Source organism: Gavialis gangeticus, unplaced genomic scaffold (assembly GCF_001723915.1).
Source record: "Gavialis gangeticus isolate Ggan-Ray unplaced genomic scaffold, GavGan_comp1, whole genome shotgun sequence".
Taxonomy (NCBI): Eukaryota; Metazoa; Chordata; order Crocodylia; family Gavialidae; genus Gavialis; species Gavialis gangeticus.
In genome coordinates this window covers 96,292,352-96,297,855 of record NW_017728992.1, presented here as the reverse complement: position 1 = coordinate 96,297,855, position 5,504 = coordinate 96,292,352, and the positions used below count along the sequence as shown (strand labels likewise).

The 5,504-nt window shown below is 49.5% G+C and overlaps 1 protein-coding gene across 2 annotated transcripts in view; it reads left to right on the top strand.

Moving 5' to 3' along the window:
- SMCHD1 (structural maintenance of chromosomes flexible hinge domain containing 1) overlaps positions 1–5,504 on the top strand; it is a 188,403-nt gene that overhangs the window by 131,030 nt on the left and 51,869 nt on the right. The gene's annotated exons all lie outside the window — the stretch shown is intronic.

Below are 5,504 nucleotides of genomic sequence, written 5' to 3'. Positions count from 1 at the left end.
CCCCCAAAAAAAAAAAACAAAACAAAACCCAAACCTAGCACTTTAAACTTGCTGCTCCCCTGTGCAGAGCCCAGTGCATATCCAGTAGAGGCATCACATTACAAGATGGACCTGGCTGACCCAATGCCTTTATAGATTAGGCACATTAGTGGGGCTTTTTTGTGCTTTTATCTAATAGCTGATTCAGTCAACTTCATATAAAGCAGGGGTGGGCAATTATTTCGGGCAGAGGGCCGCTTACCCAGTTTTGGCAGGCTGTCAAGGACCACAGGGCACAGGCTGGCAGGGATCTGTGGAGCCAGGCTGGTCTACACCAGCAGGGAGAGGGAGAAGGCCAATGTGGTGCCTGTCTTCAAGAAAGGAAGGAAAGTGGATCTGGCAAACTGTGGGACCATCAGCCTGACCTCCATCCCAGGGAAGATCTTAGAAAAGTTTATTAAAGAGGCCATCATTAATGGACTGGCCGATGTCAACATCCTGAGGGATAGCCAGCACAGATTTGTTGAGGGTAGGTCTTGCTTGACCAATCTCATTTCCTTTTACGACCAGGTGACCTATCACCTGGACAAGGGAGAAGAGATTGATGTCATATATCTTGACTTCAAAAAAGCCTTTGCTCTAGTATCCCATGATCACCTGTTGGCAAAACTGGCCAATTGTGGCCTTGGGTCCACCACGCTCTGCTGGCTGGGAAATTAGCTCTGTGGTCGGACCCAGAGGGTGGTAATTGACAGAAGTCAATCGTCATGGTGCCCTGTGACCAGTGGGGTCCCCCAAGGCTCTGTCCTTGGACCCATATTGTTCAGCATCTTCACTAATGATGTGGACATTGGTGTCAGAAGCAGACTGGCCATGTTCGCCGATGACACCAAACTTTGGGGCAAAGCATCCATACCTGAAGACAGGAAGGCAATCCAGGCTGACCTGGACAGGCTCAGCAAATGGGCAGATGAGAACCTGATGGTGTTTAACACTGAAAAATGCAAGGTTCTCCACCTTGGAAGGAAAAACCTGCAGCATCCTTATAGGCTCGGCAGTGCTACGCTGGCTAGCACTACAGAAGAAAGAGACTTGGGGGTCATCATTGACCATAAGATGAACATGAGCCTACAATGCAGCAGCTAGTAAGGCGACCAAAACGCTGGCTTGCATCCATAGAAGCTTCTCAAGTAAATCCCAGGACATCATTCTCCCCTTGTACTCGTCCTTGGTGAGGCTGCAGCTGGAGTACTGTGTCCAGTTTTGGGCTCCACAATCCAAAAAGGATGTGGAGAAGCTTGAGAGAGTCCAGAGAAGAGCCACGCGCATGATCAGAGGTCAGGAAAACGGACCTTGTGACAACAGGCGGTAATTGACAGAGCCATGGGGCTCTTTAGCCTGGAAAAGCGCAGGCTTGGGGGTGATCTGATGGCCACCTATAAGTTTATCAGGGGTGACCACCAGAATCTGGGGGAATGTTTGTTCACCAGAGTGCCCCAAGGGATGACGAGGTCGAACAGTTATAAACTACTTCAGGACTGTTCAGGCTGGACATAAGTAGGAATTTGTTTACTGTCTGAGCGCCCAAGGTCTGGAACAGCCTGCCATTGGAGGTGGTTCAAGCACCTACATTGAACACCTTCAAGAGTAAATTGGATGCTTATCTTGCCGGAATCCTATGACCCCAGCTGACTTCCTGCCCTTCGGGTGGGGGGCTGGACTCGAAGATCTTCTGAGGTCCCTTCCAGGCCTAATATCTATGAGATCTATGAAACTGGTCTGACTCCATAGAGTCCCTACCAGCCAGGACTCTGTACCTCTGCTGCCCTGCTCTGGGCCCTGCTGGCACTGGCCCTGGGACACCGATGCAGGCCCATGTTCCCGCTGGCTCCCCACCTGCTCCCAGTGCACAGCCCCGACCCCCTGCTCATTGGCAGGGAAGAAGCTGGTGCTGAGCATGGGGGAAAGTGGCCCGTCGCCTGCCCCATGCCGGTGCTCCCTGCTGCAGCTGCTTGCAGCCCGTGCAGGGCTGTCTGGAGCAGGCACAGGCAGCCCCATACGGGCTACAAGAGGCTGCAGCGCCGGGCATGGGGTGGGTGAAGGGCCGCTTCCCCCCTTTCCCTCTCCACCCTGCACTCAGCACCAGCTTGTAACCCGGCCCTGCTGCCAGCCTGGGCCCTGTGCTGGCTCCAGGCTTGCCCATCAGGGCTGCACACAGCAACAGCAGCTGCGCCTCCCCCCCCCCCTGCAGCTTGCTGCTCCAGGAAGCGTTGGCTTCTGCTGCCTGCCTGGAGCTCACTTGCATGCTGGGCAGACCAGAGGCGGTGGTGATGAACACTGCCCGGCGTGGCAAACAGGGGGGCTGCGGCTGCTGTTGCTGCACGCAGCCCCAACGGGCAAGCCCAGAGCCAGCGTGGGGCCCAGGTTGGCAGCCGGGCCAGGTTACAAGCTGGTGCTGAGCATGGGGCGAAAAGTGGCCCCTTGCCCGCCCTGTGCCCAGCGTCCCACGCTGCAGCCGCTCGCAGCCTTCCTGGGGTTTCCTGTGCCTGCTCTGGACAGCTCCGCATGGGCTGTGAGTGGCTGCAGCCAGGAGCACCGGACACGGGGCAGGAAAGGGCTGTTTTCCTCCGTGCTGGGAAGGAGCCTGGGGAAAATTTGAGCATAGGGTGGTGGGGAAAAGTGGCCCTGCCCCATGGCCAGCATTTCCTGCTGCCGCCGCTCGCAACCCACTTGGGGCTGTCCAGAGCAGGCAGAGGCAGCCCCACACGGGCTGCAAGAGGCTGCAGCATGGGGCACCATCCTGTGCCCCCACCTCGCAGTCTGCTATTCCCCAGGCCACATTTTCCTGGGCTCCTTCCCTGCCCTGGGTCCTCCCTTGCCCTCCCCGCCCCCCCTCCCTTTTCCCCTTACCTGAGGTTCTGGTGTGGGGCAGCCACGTGCTCCTAGGCCAGAAGCCCTGGCTGGGGAGGCAGGGCCAGGTGGGCCCTGCTGTTGTGGGAGCCCACCAGACTTTCCCTGTCATTTTCAACAGGAACCAAGGGCAGAGAAATATTAACTTTCTGAATTTTTTAGGGTCCCCACAGGCCGGATAGAATGGTCTTGCAAGCCACATTTTGCCCGCCCCTGATATAAAAGCACCAAAAAGCCCCACTGAAGTGCCCAATCTAGACAAACACTGCAGAACCAGGTCAAATTAATGTGCTGCTACTTCCACTAAAGGACTGTTTTTTATTGTTTTTAAACGTATGTCAGCAGCCTTAATGACATATAGCAATGGAGAGGGGCATGGATGACTGGTGCCACCTTAGGGGGGCACATGCCCCACCAGTGACCAGTCAGCGACTGGGGGAGGTCCCCAATAATGCTGACAGGGGGTGGGGGGTCCCCTTGCAGCCAATCTCACTGACCAGGAAGTAGCCACGGTGCTACATCTGGTGCTCCCACTCCCTAGCTGGCACTTGCGGGGGGGCGGGGGGGAACCAGCACTCCTGCCTGCCTCCCCACCCATTGCTGAAGCAGGGAGTATGGCCTGTCAGGCAGTGCACCAACACTGTCAGGTACACCGTCACATCACCACAGGAGAAGGGGTATAGATCCACTTACTCACACGTTAGGTAACTAACTGGGTCCAGTGTAGAGTTACAGGGTTCCCAGCTTTGGGTTCACTGGTTTTTCTGTTCAAACATCAACCACAGCTCTACTAAAAACAAGAAAGAATATTAGTATATTTTTTAGAAGTGTCTTGAAAAATGAATAAGAGAATCTGTTACAGAACTTGCTTTACTTAACAATCTTTTTGAAAAACAGTTCATATTTTCCTTGACTACTTCAGAGAGTTTTGCACTATCCTTATAAATTCATAAGCAAAGCTTAGTAGCACAGAGAGCTGCAAGAAATGATTATGATGGCTGTTTCAGAGCATGGCTTTGACTTGCAGTCTGTAAATTAAGAAGACTCAGTAATAGAAACATTTTTATGGAAGCCAAAAGGTTTTTTCCCCCAGACTTGTTATTTATATTATGTTATTGAGTTTTTTTTATTGTTTTCTTTATGCTTTTTACTTCATTATTATTGTTGGGTACTCTTATTCTCTATTTTAATTTCTTCTTCTGTAGTATTCCTCTCAGTACTTGGGGGGGTGGGTATTACTTTGTGGTTCAAAGACATTTACTGTTATTCACAGCCATTGTCACATTTAACTTCATAACTAAAATGAAAACATGAAGATATCAAGATAAAGCCAGTTATGCTGAACTCTTCCCTCCCTCAAACTCTCTCCCACTGTCACTCTTAGCATGCTTTTTCAAGCATTCAGGAGATTCATGATACTACTATTCATACAACAAATCAATAAAATTTTAGTTTTCTTTTCTACTTAAATATGTATCTGTTCTACTGCTTGCCATGGGGGTTTGACTAGATATTCTCACTGCATTTGGTAGGATCTTGGTGTGGTTGTCTGTCCTAGATGCTAGCTATCCTGGAAAATTCACCCTGAATCTGGATTAATCAAATTAGTCTTCTACATAAATATTTGGAGCCTTGATGTAAGCATGGGAACATGTCCTCAATGACATGAGGGCAAGAGTAAAAAAGGAACATAGGCTCAGTAATGCTAAATACTGTCATAGCTAAAAATGAGATGCCTTAATGGCCTTTTACATGGAGAAAGCTAGGTACCAAGGGTGTCTTACATGTGTTCTAGAGTGAAGGGCTTTAGTTCAAACACCCCTGCTGCCATTTTGTTGCATGGGGATGCTGAATAGATGTGACACAAGCTGCTGGAGCATGTTAATTAACATGCTCCAGCAGACTCAAGTAATTAAGTGCTAATTAGCATGTCGGAACAGGCATCCAGCATGTGTATGGGTGCCCCTAGACTTGGGATTCCCATCCTAAAGAGGCACACTGAGCAGTGGGACTGCTAATAGGAATACTAAAGAGACATGTTTTAAATCCTGGCTATCCTCTAGACTTGAGATTCACTGAGAAGTCCGTTATTTGATACTGGGATTTTCAACCTAAAATCCACGTCTAGATTTAGGTGCCTAAGTTGTCCCTTTTACATGCAGGATATTGGTTTGCACTTTTTAAAGTGAGCAGGCATCCAGAAAACCAGAACTCCTCAACACCTTTTATACACTTTCTATTAAAGAATTATTAGAAAAAATGAATAAATAATCCTGGCAGCAAGGACAAACTGCACATATTTTTTCCCAAGGGTATTGAATCCTACAGATCCCACTAATGTTCATGGGAGTTGCTGTGCACATTGCCTCTAAAAACAAATGTTTAGGAATCCTGCCTTTTTAGTGTTTATGCTTTCTCATAACGTACTTGTAAGTTTATGAAAACCTTTTTTGTAGCAGTTCTTATTCTGTTTTCCTTATTAAAAACAGTGTGTTTTTTAATTTGTAAAGTTTAAGTTTGGTATTTTAGAGCAGGGGTGTTCAACCTTTTTTAATAAGTGTACCCCCGGTGGCCTCCTTTTTAATAAATGTACCTCCCCCGGGGGGGGGGGGGGG